The sequence below is a fragment of the Sciurus carolinensis genome, chromosome 3 (assembly GCF_902686445.1).
Source record: "Sciurus carolinensis chromosome 3, mSciCar1.2, whole genome shotgun sequence".
NCBI lineage: Eukaryota > Metazoa > Chordata > Mammalia > Rodentia > Sciuridae > Sciurus > Sciurus carolinensis.
Window position 1 is genome coordinate 117,804,062 of NC_062215.1, and position 18,036 is coordinate 117,822,097.

The following is an 18,036-nucleotide window of genomic DNA, read 5'->3' on the forward strand; positions in this document are numbered from 1 at the left end:
CAAATAGTGGAAATTAGGGAAATTCAATGTGTTCAAAGCTAAATTTGTTTAAATAGATGCAGTGATTAGCTTTTCTGTTGTCAATAGAAAAAAAAATTACCGAATCAAGGGATGAGATCAATAACCATTTAGAATAGAAAATACCCCATGAGGCTATTAGATAATAATTGGTCATTGGAGAAAGAGGCCTCATGAATTTTTCAGATGCACATATGGAAATTATCCCTTCTGAGCAGGTCAGACAAATGAGTATATGAATCTCACAATTTTAGTCACAATGCGTACTATTAATGAAACCCGGGATCCATTTATAAATTCTTGTGCTCATTTCCAAAATCTAGGAACAAATTATTTCACAGCTTATTAACTTACTACAAATTTACTTAAAACTATAATGGAAAAATATATTTAAATTCCAAAACTAAAATGTAAATAAGGTATTATGAAAGATTTCTTGGAAAGGGGTTCTTTGGATTGGGAGATAAAAATGAGTTCCAATTATTGTAACTAATCATTACTCTAAAATGACGTGAAAATATTATAATATGTTTGGAAAATACACAAGAAAACACACATTTCCATTTTCCTTTGTTGACACACTTGTCCTCATAATTATCCATTTTTACTTGGCAATAAAATATTCTATCAAGTACCTCGATTATAATTTAATTAATATTGCCACTAGTATTTGGTATTTAAGTCACTATCAGTATCAAAAATATTAGAAACGGGTATTTTCATAGGTCAGGTTTATTTCCCCTAATCCTTTGGTTGGTACCCTTCTCCCTTCCTTCTTTCTTTCCCTCCATCCATCTTTATTTTTCCTTCCTTCCTTCACTTTTTTCTTCCTTCACTTCTTTCTTTCTTTCCTTTTTCTTTCTTCTTTTTTCTCTTCTTCCTTCCTTGCTTTCTTTTCTTTCTTTTCTTGTGGTAGGGAATTGAAACCAGGGGTGCTCTACCATTGAACTACATCCCCAGTCCCTTTGCTTTTCAATTTTGAGACAGGGTCTCATTGAGTTATTCATTCTGGTTTCAAACTTGCATACCTCCTGAGCCTCCTGAGTAGCTGAGACTACAGGTGTACACCACCATGCCCGGCCTTTGGTTTCTTTTCTTAGGATAAATTTATAAAAGTCAGATGATCATATCTATGCTTCTGAATATTTTTACAACTCTTAGTATAGTATTTTGAAAAGGCAAAACAATTAATCCTTTCTCCAGTAATACATGAGGATTTCAGATTCACCTCAGTCTCACCAACAAAGGATTATGTATTCATTTTTTTCTCATTGCAACCTAAAATATAGTAAATGCTATTTTTTCATGTTTTAATTTTCCTTTCTGTTATTACTAGGGAAATGCTTTCAACATGTTAAAGAATAATTATATTTCTTCTTTCATATGGTTTGTTACAGTTTTTTGAAATTAGTTTCCCCATTGTGTTAGAGAGGTCTTTTCACCAAAAACCCAGGTAGATGAAGGCGCAGGTGCAGAAAGGCAGAGGATGTTGATTGGGTCGGATTATAGAATTTAGAAGAGGGAAGAGCAAAAAATGAAGACACAAATCAAGCTGTCACCACATAACAAAAGAAAAGGCAACTTTCTCAATATGACTTAAGGATTATTTTCTTGTGTCAGAGGTATATTAGTAGTTCTTAAATAGGATTTATCTAAGTTAGTTCATAAACAGTAAAAAATCCTATGTCCTCTCTTCCTTATCAGTCACGAAACAACTAAGTATGTCCTTCATTCTCCATGACAAAGGTGGTATAAAAACATGTTAGCGTCTCTCTGCTTATGTTGAATGCGTTCTCAATAAGAACTGCTTCAGAATGTCAATGTAGGACCATGTAGAGTAGAAAAGTAATGTCTTTTCTGACCCAGTATTAGAATCATGGCTGAGATTCCTACAAAAAAAGACAGATTAATAGGAAAAAGGCATATAAATTAATTCAGTGTAAATTTTAGGTAACATCAGAGCCTTCAGAAATGAAGACCCAAAGAAATGTCAAAACAGTGTTTTTTATGGTCAGTCATGCAAAAGTATGCTTGGAGGACAAAGGGCATGATCTGATGATAATAAACTAGGGGCAATTTAGCAAGGTCCCTAAGTTCAGGTTTTTTTTTTTTTATTTCCCTATGTGACATTCCTACCTTCCAGGTGTTAGGTCTGACACTCATCACAGGAAAGTCTTCAAGGGTAGAGGAAACAAGGCCTGCTTTAGGAGACAAGGGTAGGGAAATAAAAAAAACTTCTGCTTATAGGCAGTGTGTCATATTTGGGAATAGAATGTTCTAACCTCATCAATAGTTAAATAAGAATTCTGGCTTACAGTATAATAACATACACTAAAATAGGTAAGATATTTAATAAATGCCATATCTTGTCATTAATAGGTTTATTATCAATATATGAAGCAATCTGAAAAATAACATTACTTATTCTAGTAATCAAGGTCAAACAAAAAGGTGCAATATGTTCAATTTAACTACCAAAGCACATCATCACACCTATTCAGAGTCTGAAATTATCCCAAATTTCATAAGACAACTTAATTTTACACATTTTCTATTTTTTCTGCATCAGGTGTGTGTATATGTGTATGTGCTCATGTGTGTGTTGGTTTTGAGATATCTTTTAAAATAAGTTTTACTCCTTTAATTATAAATTTTATCAAATACTATAATGTTTTATGTACAGACAGATTCAGTGAATATGTTTTTAATGTACTTTAACACTAGTAATAAATAGTAACTGATTGCAAATACTTGCACCAAACTTGGCATAACATAATTCAATAAAAGCTTATCAAGTCTATAGAAAATACTATATCATATCTATGGTTACCATCTGTTCTAGCAGAAACCTAATCCCAAACTCATACCTACAAAGGAAAAAAATGGTTATTCACCCCACAACTGCTTCTTTTGAGAAGTTTAGTTCTTTGTTTATCAGAGCAGTAGGTGATAAAAAACAGATTGCAAATTCAAGGCCCAACCACAGCAACTCAGTGACACCCTGTCTCAAAATGAAAGAGAAAAAGTGCTGGGGATGTAGTTCAGCAATAGATTGCCCCTGAGATTAGTCCCCAGGACCTTAAGAAAAAGAAAAGAAAAAAGGAAAAGAAGTAGGTGATAAAGATGAGAGTAGTTTAAAAAGCCAGCCCTGGTGGCAATTTCCTTGGTGCATGAGAATAAGCAGCCACTGCTCTTGAGCAAAGTGAGTTGTATTTCCATTTTTTGGTTTGACCAATGATATGACTATCCTTATTAAAACAATTGCATTATTAAAATCCATACATCAAGAAGAGCAATGTTATGTGCTCTCTAAAATTCTAGCACCCTATACTGTAATTTTCTTTCCCATCCTATATAATGGATAAAATGTGATTTTTCTTCCTCTGAGCTTTCTTGGTAATATAAACATGCAGAACACGTTTATTTAAAAAGTACTCATTTTATCTCAACATGTTCTATTTAGGAGTGGTTTGATGTTGGCTATTTATTTGCTGATTTTGTCTTTGCTGGCAAAAGGCATATTATGGAGACATCAGCTGAAACATTTGGGTGGATGTTAAACATGCAATTATTTGAATACTTTACCTACAACGTACCAAATATCTGAACATGGAAAATTGTTCTTAAATTGTTCAAATGATTAGAAATCATTCCAAACTTAGTCACTGTCTTGCATTAAAGACTGCTTGCATTAAAATATAAGGCCCATATGACTTGCTTGTCATCCATGGAGTAGATCTCAGTTGGGGAGTTCAACAAAAAGAAGGTTGCTAAACATCTGAATAGTCACCAGGAAAGGCTTCCAAGGACAGAACATGTAAGAGCACCAATCACCAACTCAATAAGTCATCCAATAATATATGAAATGCTTATACTTTGGAACAGACTCTAGTTTTGGAGGTACTTTTAGAATGTGACATATTTAAACTTCCTCCAAGAAAATTTCCCCTGCCACACATTTACCCTTCTTATAAACATTGTAATTTTGGTTTGGTTGACTATTGACCAAATGTATTACATGGTACCTTCTGATTGGTAAATCCCTGCCTTTTTTGCACTGAGAATACAATATATTATTCTAAAAGTTACCCTAGAGAAGAGGTACGAAGAACCCATCATCCACTTGGAAAATGTATTGAGAACCTCACATGAACCTTCTTATAGAATTAACATTTAATGTGTATTATGATTGTTCAATCTCTCTCCCTCTCTCCCTCTCCCTTCCTCCCCCCACCCTCTCTCCCTAGCCCCCTTCTTTCTCTTCTCAGCTAGAAAATGCTGTGCAGGTGTTATTCATCATTTAAAATACACTCTGTTACAGACAATTTAGTTTATGTGCCAGAGCAAATACACAGTTACAGACAATTTGTTTAATGCAACCAGGAAGTCTTGGTATCTGACCACAGCTCCTATTGGAACAAGAGCAACTAAGGACAGCAGGAAAGAATTTAGCAAATTTAATGCAGGGAAGGGAGAGCTTGTATACCTCACTGCCTATATTGCCTTTGATGATTTCCTGTTGTAGAAATTCCTCTTTATGGACAAATAAGGACAGAAGTAGAAAATAACAGTACAATTTAGAAATTTTTCCCTGTCAAAGAACAGCAGATGTATCTTAAGAGAAGTACAGTGGTGTTATGTTTTGTGGATGAACAACTTAAGGGAACAAGAACCCAGGCAGCAGCTACAAATTGCCAGGATAAGAACTACACCTCAAAATGAGGAAGGGAAAAGAAATTGGGGAAGATGTGCAAAGTGCCAGAGCCTAAGCCCATGTTTCAAAACAAGAAAGACACAACTCAGGAGAGAAGAAGAAATCAAGGTAGATCTCAGGGACATGGCTGTGACTGACACACTTCAGGGACTCACAGATGCCTAGAGCTCCCAGCACACAGTCATTGGGCAGCAATGGCTCTGAACCTGAGCAGAACTGGTCCTGTCAAGGATGAAATCTGGTCCTGTAGAAAAGTAGAGGTTGAGAGCAGTCAGAGACTGGCATTTGCCTTAATAGGACTGTCATTTTCTTGTCAACGTCTGACCTCTCTGTGGGTAGGTTTATTTGACCCCAATCTTTTTCTAATGATAACTATTTTCTAATGTTAACTTTTTTTGATTCATTTTGATTTTAAAAAAAAATTACTTTTGACTGTGGTGTTCACTTTTGGTTGCTTTTATTGAAAAGGAAATGTGTTTTATCTAAAGGGGATGAAGTCTACTAATTAGTCTTCTCAAATTAATTGTAGTACCAGTTCTTATTTACTCAGAATCTTAGTATAATGATCATAGGCTCTGAAGCAGGCTACAGTCTAAATGTACTGTAATATAAAATAGAGATACCATTTGTAGCAGAGAATTTCCTATCAGATACTCTGAAGTTAATGAATCTATGTAATACATTTCAGACTAAGTGCTCCTTCCTTCTTTGATATGATGTGAGTGGATTATGAGTTACATAAACAATTGACTCCTCTTCTCAAACAAAGTCAAGAGGCTGAAATTATCACAAGAGAAAGACTTCTGTGTCTTTGACCTGACATTGACCACAATTTTCAACTTTCCAGATGTAAAGGATAAGTAGAAAATATCAGATATTCGAAAATCCTCATTCCTTTTAATTATCTTTTAATTAACTTTCTATGTCCTTTTAATGAAGATTCAAGTTTTTTATAATCATACAGAGTTCATGACTCCTGCATATCCTTAATGCCACTGAAGCCAGAATTTTACATAATAATTGGTTACTTAAAATGCAATAGCATAGTGGACAAGCTGTAAGCTGATGGCTTTGAATTAGCATAGTCTTTGATAAGATTTTCATTCCACTGCCTTGGGATTCATATGCTGTTGGACAGAGTTGTCTAAAACTGGACAACAATCACGAATAGTGAAAACTGAAATCCCTAAATCAAATGGCACAAACTTCAGTGAACCAGAGAAAAAAATCAAATTCGTCCAAGAATGATTACTTCTTTTCATTCTGTCTGCTCTCCACTTGCACCACTTCCAAGGTAACCCAGGAAAAAAATGTGTAAAGGACTTTAAAAACTGTTTAAGTAGATGGAAATGGTTAACAACCCTGATTTGATCATTACTCAGATCCCACAAATATGTTCAATTAAAATAATATATACATGTATTTTTTTGAAACCAGGGATTGAACCCAGGGGCACTTTACCACCGAGCCACATCCCCAGTTCTTTTTATTTTTTATTTTGAGATAAGGATCTCACTGATTTGTTTAGGGCCTCACTAAATTGATGACTTTGAACTTATGATCCTCTTGCCTCAGCCTCCAAAGTTCCCAGAATTACAGGCATGTACCACCACACCCAGCAATAATAATCAATTTTCAGAAGTATAAAGGGCAAAGAATACTCAATGGCAAGTGAGTCCAAAATTATTTTATTAAAAAAATCTAAATTCTTAAGGAACAAAAATTCTACTCTGTTTCAAATACTATTTTAGTCAGCATTTGCATCACTGTGACCAAAAGACCCAACAAAAACAATTAAAGGAGGAAAAGTTTGTTTGCCTCATAATTCCCAAGGTTCAAGCTATGATTAGGCAACTCCATACCTCTGGCCCTGAGGCCGGGCAGAACATCATGGCTAAAGGCCATGGTAGAAGAAACCAGTTTAGGACATGGAAAGCAAGAAGCAGAGAGAGAAAGATCTGTTCACCAGGGACAAAATATAAAACCCAAAGGCATACCCCTAGAGATCTGCTTCTTCCGGCTACTTCCTAGCTGCCTAGATTTACCATCCGGTTAATCCCTATCAGTGAATTAATCCACCTTTTAGGTTAAAGCTCTTATAATCTAATCATTTCATTTCTGAATCTTCTTGCATTGTCTTGCACATGAGCTTTTGGGAGACACCTCCATCTAAACCATAACATACAATAATTGTCTTTGAAGATTTTCTTCAGGTCCTCTATAAAATGACAATTACCTGGTGTTACCATTTCCCTATTTTTAATAATCTCATCTAAGGTTGTAATATCTGTTGCTTTTGAACTTTTTAACAAATTTAGTTTACAGTGTAAACAAAAATGATTATAACCCAGCAGTATACAAGTTTTGAACTACCTGAGACAATAGACTATACCCAGGAAACCTGCTCTGCTTATGGCTTGCATAGGAATGCATGTTAGGCCTGGTGATAATTGATGTAATCTCTTCATTTAGTAGATGTAAAAACTTAAAAGGAGAGAGACTAGATGACTTGCTCAAAATCTCAAGTTTTACTTTCATTAAGGTAAGTCCAGTAATTCATATATTTTTAAAATTTTTATTATTTAGTAGCTGAAACTATAACAAATGCTTCAAAACATTAAGATTTTATTTCCTAGGACTGGGGTTGTAGCTCAGTGGTGAGCAACTTGCCTAGCATATATGAAGCCCTGGTTTCAATCCTCAGCACCGCATAAAAGTAAATAAATAAATTGAAGGTATAAAAAGATACCATCAAATTTTTTAAAATTTTATTTCCTTTACTATTTTATGTGAAAGTATTATCATTTTAAATTTATATTCTATACTCCCGCTGTATGTTACTATACTGCCCTATCTATAGTATTTATAGTATTGCCATACTATATTTATTTTGGACTTCATCTCAATTAGCCTTGTTTACTGAGATTGGCCTATACTCATAAATCTGTTTGCTCCAAAGATAAAGCTTAACACTATTGTTTACTGTTTCCTGAAAATTGCACTCCAGTGAATTATTGAGAGATATTTATACATTTGATATATTTGTGTGATGAAAGTTAAACCAGTTACTTAAAGATATTTCAAAATATAATCTTTCACACCAATATCAATAGATTTTCCTTGCATATCTCTTAAATTTTTCTTCATTCAATTCAATCATGCAGGACACTTTCGTAGATCATTGGGTTATTCTAGAAACTGAAATGTAGGTGAATAGTGAAAGCCATTCATATTCTAAAGGTTGAGGCTTACTCTTAAATTTGAAGCCAACCCAAGGGGGAGAGTTCAGAACCCTGAAGGGAAAACCTCACATGCCAGATGGGTCAGCCCTTATCAAACCAAGTGAAAAATCTAACTATCTAGAGCCCACCCCTATGTCTCCCAGACAACTTAACATCTCCTAAGAACTCGGAAACTAAGAGTTTGTTCACTTTTACTTTGTTATTTAAAGACTGGGTACTTATTCAAAGAAACATTAATTCTGATACCTCTATAATCATGATTCTCAACCTTTTTGATCTCTGAACCCTTTATACTCTTATAAATTTTAAAGACCCTACAAAGTTGCCCCCCAGTACTGGAGATAGAACCCAAGGATGCTCTACCACTGAGTTATACCCCGGCCTTTTTTCTTTTTTTTATTTTGAGACAGGGTCTTGTCAAGTTGCTGAGGCTGGCCTTGGATTTGTTATCTTCTGCCTCGACCTCCAGAATCCTTGGGATCACAGGCATCACCATGGCCATCCCAAAGAACTTTTTATTATGCATGTTATATTTATCAATATTTACCCTATTTATCAATATTTACCCTAATTAAAACTGAGAGTTGAACTTTTATTTAATTTTAAGAAGCAGTCAACATACTATATATTAAAATAAGCGACATCTTTTTGAAAAGAACATAACTACATTCTCTAAAACAAATTAGTAGATACATTACTTATAATTTTGCAAATGTCTTTACTACCTGGCCCATTAGAAAAGAACTGGATTCTCATATCTTCTTCCATAACCAATTTTTGTGACCCATTATTTTGGTCAAATTATAAGTGAAATGTAGGACTTGTGGATATATGTAATTAGAAAAGGCAGAATATTTTGAACCTCCTCAAATGGTATCATTGACTCACAGGGGTTCAAGGACCACACTTGGATAATCACTGCTCCAGAAAATACAAGGCATTCTTCCTTTCAGTGGTTGGAGTACATGACCACTGAGACATCTCAATTTCATTATTCAGAAGTGAAATGAGAACCCTTTGCCCAGAAGAATACACAAGTCTCTCAGTCACATTTTTTCACAATGGTTCTTATAACCCAAAGTCTGTGCATCTGAGCAGGGGCATTTTATTCAACAGCTCTCCTGTATTCTGATGTAGTGCTCTTCAGACATATGAAACCTTGTGTGGTTAGACAATCTACTGAACTGGATGTTGAAACATTCTACAGTTGACCCCACTAACCCTAATTCTCAATATCAGAGTCATGTTGAGGGAGATGAGAACCTTCCTGACAGAACTATGAATTAGTTAAGAAACTTTAAGAATGAAGATCAACCCCAAGTAAAACCAATTAACGTCACAATAGACCTCCTTCTCTATCAAGGAGAAACAATTTAAAACAATTCTGTCCAGATGTTATGCCATTCATCTGTTTGGAAATATCCAATGAAAAAAAATTTCTTAGATATTGAGGATCAAATAAACCTTAATAGGTTTTGGTCCTGTCAGCACCTTTATAGTACCTTCGGCATAAAACCAGTTTTTTTTATTGTAAACAAAGGGGTACAACTTGTTCCTCTGTTTGTACATGAAGTAGAGGCGTACCATTTGTGTAATCATACATTTATATCGGGTAATGGTGTTTGATTCATTCTGTTATTTTTCCCTTCCCCCACCCCTCCCACCCCTGTTTTGCCTCTATACAGTCCCTCCTTCCTCCATTCTTGCCTCCCTCCCACCCCCCATTATGTATCATCATCCACTTATCAGCGAGATCATTCATCCTTTGGTTTTTTGAGATTGGCTTATCTCACTTAGCATGATATTCTCCAGTTTCATATATTTGCCTGTAAATGCCATAATTTTATTATTCTTTATGGCTGAGTAATATTCCATTGTATGTATGTACCACAGTTTCTTTATCCATTCATCAATTGAAGGGCATCTAGGTTGGTTCCACAATCTGGCTATTGTGAATTGAGCACCTAGGAACATTGATATGGCTGCATCACTGTAGTATGCTGATTTTAAGTCCTTTGGGTATAGGCCAAGGAGTGGGATAACTGGGTCAAATGGTGGTTCCATTCCAAGTTTTCTGAGGAGTTTCCACACCGCTTTCCAGAGTGACTACACTAATTTGCAACCCCACCAGCAATGTATGAGTGTACCTTTTTCCCCACATCCTCGCCACACCTATTGTTGCTTGTATTCTTGATAATCGCCATTCTAATTGGGGTGAGATGGAATCTTAGGGTAGTTTTGATTTGCATTTCTCTTATTACTAGAGATGTTGAACATTTTTTCATATGTCTGTTGATTGCTTGTAGATCTTCTGTGAAGTGTCTGTTCATTTCCTTATCCCATTTGTTGATTGGGTTATTTATATTCTTGGTGTAGAGTTTTTTGAGTTCTTTATATATTCTGGAAATTAGTGCTCTATCTGAAGTATGCGTGCTAAAGATTTTCTCCCATTCTGTAGGCTCTCTCTTCACATTGCTGATAGTTTCCTTTGCTGAGAGAAAGCTTTTTAGTTTGAATCTATCCCAGTTATTGATTCTTGTTTTTATTTCTTGTGCTAAGGGAGTCCTGTTAAGGAAGTCTGATCCTAAACCGACATGTTGAAGATTTGGACCTACTTTTTCTTCTATAAGATGCAGGGTCTCTGGTCTGATTCCAAGGTCCTTGATCCATTTTGAGTTGAGTTTTATGCAGGGTGAGAGATAGGGGTTTAGTTTCATTCTGCAGCATATGGATTTCCAGTTTTCCCAGCACCATTTGTTGAAGAGGCTATCTTTTCTTCATTGCATGTTTTTGGCACCTTTGTCTAGTATGAGAAAACTATTTATTTGGGTTTGTGTCTGTGTCCTCTATTCTGTACCACTGATCTACCTGTCTATTTTGTTGCCAATACCATGTTGTTTTTGTTACTATTGCTTTGTAGTAGAGTTGAAGTTCTGGTATTGTGATACCCCCTGCTTCACTCTTCCTGCTAAGGATTACTTTAGCAATCTAACAAAAGAGGTGAAAGACCTCTACAATGAGAACTACAGAACACTAAAGAAAGAAATTAAAGAAAACCTTAGAAGATGGAAAGGTCTCCCATGTTCTTGGATAGACAGAATTAATATTGTCAAAATGGCCATACTACCAAAAATGCTATACAGATTCAATGCAATTCCAATTAAAATTCCAAGGATGTACCTCACAGAAATAGAGCAAGCAATCATAAAACCAGTTTTGAGTTGCCATCTCTTCTGGGAGGAAGAAATGAGTTTCCATGGAGCTGTCCATGGTCCTTATCTCAGAGACTCACTTTTCAACCTGCCTTTCCAGCTTAGGTCTGCCTTGCTTCCAAGTATTTCTAGACTACCAAACTTCTTTGTGAGTCTTGCTATGATTATTTCTTGAAATGGTGCTTGTATTTCCTCTGCCTATAAACTTTTCATTGCAGGTTAATATCATCAGCCCTACCTTCTACCTATTCCTCTCCTGCTTTGTGATAGCTTCATCTTTGTCAAGAATCTGTCTACCAGCTTCTATTCCTGGACTGGCTTCCACTGGTCCAGGCATACTGCCCTGCTTGATACAGAACACCAGCCAAAAATGAACCTAAGAGTAACTAGTAAGCATGATTTAAAGATGACTGAAATCCTGCTCTGCCCCAAGGCATCTCCTTTGAGACTTGCAATGTGACTAAACTCCCAATTGAGAATGTAGCATCAAAGAACAATAGTGACTGAATTTACACAATGGTGCCCTGGATTACACAATGTTTTATGAATTTTGTCTAATTAATATTCACAATATCTCCAACAGATCAATATTATAATCTCCAACTTACAGTTGAGGCCCAAGACTCAAACAAGTTAATAAGGAGTCCAATTTAACACAACTAGTATATAGCACAGGTAGTCTCATACTGTCTGTCTCACTTCACCTAGTGCATTCTGCCTGGAAGAATAGTCTAGAAGAAACTGAGGCAATACTTAAATTCATGAATGTTTACATGTAAATTCATGAAATTCATACATGTGAACAACACATGGCATTCGACTTTTAATATCTCTTTGATTTGGGCACTTTTTCATTTTGATGCAGGTTTATTCATGTTTGACCAAGGGTAGGAAAGGTATATATGCTTTTTGCTAACTGACTGATTGAGTGCAGGTATAAAGCTATGTCATTAAAAACCTCTAACCCCTTTCTCTGTACCAGGTGCCAGGCAATTAAATCAGAGCAACTTGCTCCAGGTCAGAAGTTCATTGACCAACACAAGGCATCTTATTGTTTGAGCTTATAAATTCCATTAATGACATAGGCAGAATGAAGGAAAGTTTTGCAAGTGATGAGCTGGAATCATCCTTTGAGAGTCAGATGTGGTCATCTCCATCAGTTTTTTTCACACTTTTAAGAGTTCATTTTCTAGTTTTTATTCAATCTTCAATCCCTTCTATTTCAAAATTCCAGAGCTCAGAGAACAAACTCTGGATTAAGCACTTCCTTGGCCCACAAGCTAATAGTAACACAGGGTAATCACTTCCTTTCAAGGTCCTTTACTTAGTCCCATTGTTTGCCATATAAAGTATAGTCCACAGTTCTGGGAATTAGAAAGTATATTTTAGGAAGGGGCATCTCTTCCAGCCAACTGCAGCCCATCCTCTGGTCTCCAAAGATTCACATCCACTCATGTGCAAAATACACTCACACCATTCTGGCATACTCACAAATCTCAACCTATTACAGCATCAATTCAAAATCCATTTAAACCTCATCTAAAAGTCTCATCTAAATACCATTGTCTCAGAAGTCTCCAATAATTTAGATTTCTCATCTAAATCATCTATATCAAGAATGGGTTAGATGCTGAGTATGTTCCATCCTGGGGCAAAATTCCTCCTGTCACTTCTCATAACACACAATTTTTATCTAGATATTTTTCCTTCAGTGTTAATATTAAAGTTTTGAGGAAAATCAAAGCTTCCCAAAGACCTCATAGGCATTTTTTTTTCCCATTTGGCTAGAGTCAGTTTTGTTTTTTGCTTAATTGTATTACAAATGGATGAAAGTTAAACAGCTCCTCTTCAAAGTGAGCCAGAAGTGTTTGATATGTTGGTGCCTGAAGTGAGAGTCCATCCTGATATCTTAATCAGTCACATTAGCTTCTCCTGGCTTTGAAAATCCTATAATCTATTCCTGGAGATTTGACTGTTTCTGCTGCCTTTAGTTGCATTATCTACCATGTAACAGACATAATCTTCTCTATACACAATATTTTCTAAGTCAAAGCTGTATGAAAGAGTATTTTAAGATAATTAAGTTGACAATTAAAGTGATAATTAGATGTACGAACTTGGATGATGAAAATTCAACATGTGCAGTTGTATCATTTCAGGTAACTAAGTGACACACAGATAAACAGAAATCTTTCTTTACATACAACTACATTGCTCATGCAGACATCTTAGGTCACAACTGACTTATCTACTTAGCAACTGTTGAATTATTTGAGGTTAAGTAAGAGATATTTTCCAACATCAGAAATGTGAAAATGCAAGCCATGTGTCTCTCAGATTTAAGTTATTTCTATATAATGAAATATTCTTTCTTAGTGTCATATTCAATGCCTACACATTATTTTATTGTATTGTATACAACCAGTGCCTTTTTTTCAAACATGAAGGCTGTTTCCAATATTTCTTTAACTGAAGTTTGCAATATATACTTTCATTTGAAATAAATTTCACATATTTTAACATTTATTCCAGAAGGTAACTTAATGGGAATTTAGAAGATATCTTGTATTAATATGTTAATAATAATAAGGCATTTTTTAAGTCTCAATTTCTGATTTGTTGTCTTCTTAACACTTTTTTTAAATTTTTTAAATTTTTTACAGGCTGCATTTTGATTCATTGTACACTTATTTTAACTTGCCAAGAATATTTTTTTGTTTGAATAGATTGGGTAGCCCATTAACTCATTATCAATCATGAATATTTAGATGTTAGATGTCCCCCAAAAGCTTAGGTGTGAGACAATGCAAGAAGGTTTAGAGATGAAATGATTGGGTTATGAGAATATTAACCCAGTCAGTGAATTAATATCTTGATAGGGATTAACTGATGGGTCACTGTAGACAGGTAGGGTGGGGCTGGAGGATTAGGTTATCGAGGGCATGCCTTTGGGATTTATATGTGTGCTTGTTAAGCAGAACTCTCTCTGCTGTCATGCCTCCAGCTGCTTTCCTCCGCCACACTTCTGCCATGATGTTCCTTCTGCCTCACTTCAAGCCCTAAGTAATGGAGTCTGCCATCTATGGACTGAGACCTCTGAAATCATGGAGAAAAACTTTTTCTCCTCTAGTTGTTCTTATCTTGTTCTTTGGTCACAGCAGCAAAAACAAAACAAAACAAAATAACTGACTGAAACGAACATCTTACTTATACACTTGTCCATTGGAGGCATTTCTTTGTAATAGAATGACCTGGCAAAGAATGGCCCTGGTGAGCTGTGGGGAATGAGGGGCTAGGGGAAAGACCTGCCTCATGAGGGGTAAGTGTGTGAAATGCAGCCTTGCCCATCAGAGTCACCTAAGAATCACTAGCAGATAAGCTTGTTGAGTGGGCAAGAGAGGAAAGATGCTAGAAAGAATGATGGAGGATGGTGGAAGTCAACCAATATCTAATTCTTAATTTGCCCTAAGGATTCACCATGTGTAATTCAATACACTTACTACTACCCTTCCTCTGCTGTGAAAGGGCAGGTTCAAATAATGATCAGTACGCCATTATTAGGCCATTAGGAAAAGTGTAGGCAGCATATTGGCTTCTGCAGCACCAGCTCAGAGACCAAGTGTTCACAAGCATGGGGGGAAGGTCATAGTCTGGAACGGTGTCCAGGTTCACACACCATCCCCCCGAGTAGTGGGACTTTCTGCTAATGTAACCAAAAGCAGTCCTTCTTCCCAATGCCAATTCAATAACAAAGACATGATTTTTGAGAAAAAGGATAGAGAAATTTTATCCCTTTGCTATCAAAGGAAAAACAGAGGGTCTCTGGCCCTAGAGGCTGTGATTCTGCCCATCAGGGAAAACTGAGAACTTTTAAAGGAGCTATTCAAGGGCTATATACAGGTGTGCTCTGGTAGGGAGTCCCAGGGTGCCCTGATGGTGTTAGGATTCACTTGTTAATTTGGGAGATATTCACTCCCTAGATCCTCTGGCAGACATCTCCTTTCTGTGGAGCACAGATAACTCAAGGTAATCTTGTTCCCTGCCTCCAGGTTAAGGGTGGGGAGAGGGAGAAGAGGAAAAGAACAGGTCTTTTAAAAATAAGAGCATATATTCAAAGCTTATATTCAAAAGATGAAGTGGACCACAGTTACACTAAGAGAAAAGCATATCTATTTCACAAATTTCTTCCTTTTTCTATTACTTAAGATTTTTATTTAAATCTTTAATAAATGAAGTCTGGGTTTATTCTTCAATGTGTTGCTTTGTCCAATTGTATAATTCCTTTCTATAAATCACTGTATTCTTCCACCCTTTCTAATTTATTCCCAATGATCACTTCTTTTCTACCTTCTGTCTGTATACTCAAATCATATTCAAATAGAGCCAAAAGAGTCACGTACAGAGGTGAAATGGCCAAAACCCCTGATAAAGGCACAAAAAGAGCTAAGAGGCATTGTGTTGACCTGCAAGACTGCAAGTCAAGTTGTGGCCCTCTCCAGGTCTTCCCCTACAATTAGATTCCTTTCTCCCCAGTACATAGAATGCTAGGGAAGGTGTATGTGGTGGAATAGGAATCCTGGCCTCACAGCTGACCTGCAGTGCCCAGAAGGGGACTCAGCAAGCATTGTCCCAACTCCAAAGGAAGAAAGGAGCCCATTGTCTCTTTATAAAACCTTAAAATAGAACTGCCCTTTTAAATGCTGCATGACATTGTAAAAGCTCCCCTCTATTTTCTGGCTTGTTATAACCACTGGGTCACTCATCCATAATGTTGCTCTCTAGGTTTCTGGAATCTAATTCAGAGTCCTTTCCTCATGTATACCAAGTTTTGTTTTTTGCGAAGTTGAATTGCCTTTCATTTGTGTGTTTGTGTGTGTGTGTCTCTCTCTCTGTGTGTGTTTGCTTTAAGCTAAATTTAGTACACTGTGTCTCAATTCTTAATGGTGCCTACAACTCCCAAATTAGAAAGCTCTCCAAACTTTAACAGCAATGTTATTTTCTTGTTTCAAACCTTCTCACTTGTGTTAGCTTAGCATAGTAACTAATATTTTATAGTGCTTTACAGTTTACAAAATACTCTTAAACATATCATCTCCTGAAAGGATGTATTATCAGGAACTATCTTTACCAAGACTGTGGGTTTGATCCCCAAAATCTCTCTTTCTCACATGTGCACATACACACACATTAATTGGTTTGTTAAAGACTGCACAACTACAAATAGTGGGGATTGAAACTGGTCATCTGCCTTTATACAACACAGTGATGCTTCCCTTCTTGACCAGTTCCTGTCCATTTATTTGCACACATGAAGTTATGGACAGCAAATATAATTATTATTTAATGGAAAAGAGAACAAATCTCCGTGTCTAGAAGACTATTTGACCATAGATTTTGGTCAAAATATGTTTTTATGTTTTTGTCCACATGAAAGCAAGACACACCAAACAGTGGCAGGTGTAAGGCAGCTTGGGACCTGCAGCGATTCTAGCCGCCACTGCGCGTTCCCGCTGAACTGCTGCCCGCTCACTCGTCTCAGTTGCGGCTCGCCAATAACTCCCAGAAAAATGCACGGCAGACACAAGGTCTCACGCAAGAGACTTTATTATGTGGACGACTAACACGTCTGCTCAGGGTGAAAAGAAAGGAAAAAAGAGAAAGATGGCGTGTGCGCTTCTCCCAGATGTTGGAATCTCCCGGGCTGGAAGGAACCAGTAACGGAGGAGAATACTTGCAAGCTGACTGATGAACCAATAGCTATTTAGCATGTTAGGACATAACGTGGGAAGCAGGAAAATGGCGGCAGTGTAAGCCGGAAATTCCTGTAATGTAAGAGGCGGGCAGAGCGCAGATTGACAGGTGGTTGGGAGGCCGGAAATTCCTGTAACGTAAGAGGCGGGCAGAGCGCAGATTGACAGGTGGTTGGGAGGCGGAGTATCGGCTTTATATTACAGCAGGTGCTTTAAAAGATGTGAATGACTGACATTTATTCAGTACTATGGTGCACAATACTCATGAAGTGCTTTCCAAGTACTAGCTCAATTAATCTAATAACAAACCTATAAAGAAAGTACTCATGTTATAGACAAGGAAGCATAGTTATAAGAGATTATGCAAGTCTCTCAGGCATGTAAGTGGTAGGGACTTAAACCCAGCACATGTGGTTCCAGTGAGCATGCTATTAACCACTGAACCATTGGAATAAAGAAAACTGGTTCCATATTCAATGTTAAGTTAAAATTTCTTCTGCACATTGACTGATTGCATTAACTTAGGAGATATTTAATCTCCCTGAAGTTTGGCTTTTCTATTTGTGAAATTAATAAGTTTCAGAAATCAGCACCTAATTAGTAGACAGTAAATACCAGCTAGTGTTCTACTGACATTACCCACCTCAAATATGTATTGAGCAACTGCTTTGTATATTGGACTAATTCTCTGAACACTTTGTTTCTAGAAGTTCCTTTTCTTCTGAACACCAGAGTCCAAGGCTAACCAGGCACTGTTCCTTCTTTTCTGTATTTGAATAATTCTCTCACTGTACAGAGTCAGGGTTACTAATTTTCAGCCTGGTGTGGGTCACTGCTGTTTCAGGTGAGGGTGTAACTGTAGCATCTTTTGTTTTACAGCATTATTACCACTCCATCTTTTCTAAATATCTTTTCTTAATATGCCTATTTCATTTGATTATTTTTCTAGGGCTATTTGAGCACACTATACATAAAAGAAACCACTTTTCACTACAGCCATCCCTATTAATATAATTTAAAATCAGAGGCTTCATCTCAAGGTACCTCTCCTTCCTGATCCATCTTCTTTTTTTCTGATAGACTGGATCATGGACTAATCC

General features: G+C 36.5%; 1 protein-coding gene across 6 annotated transcripts in view; it reads left to right on the forward strand.

The window, feature by feature from the left end:
- The window catches only part of B3galt1 (beta-1,3-galactosyltransferase 1), a 557,516-nt gene that overhangs the window by 420,452 nt on the left and 119,028 nt on the right, over positions 1-18,036 (forward strand). The gene's annotated exons all lie outside the window — the stretch shown is intronic.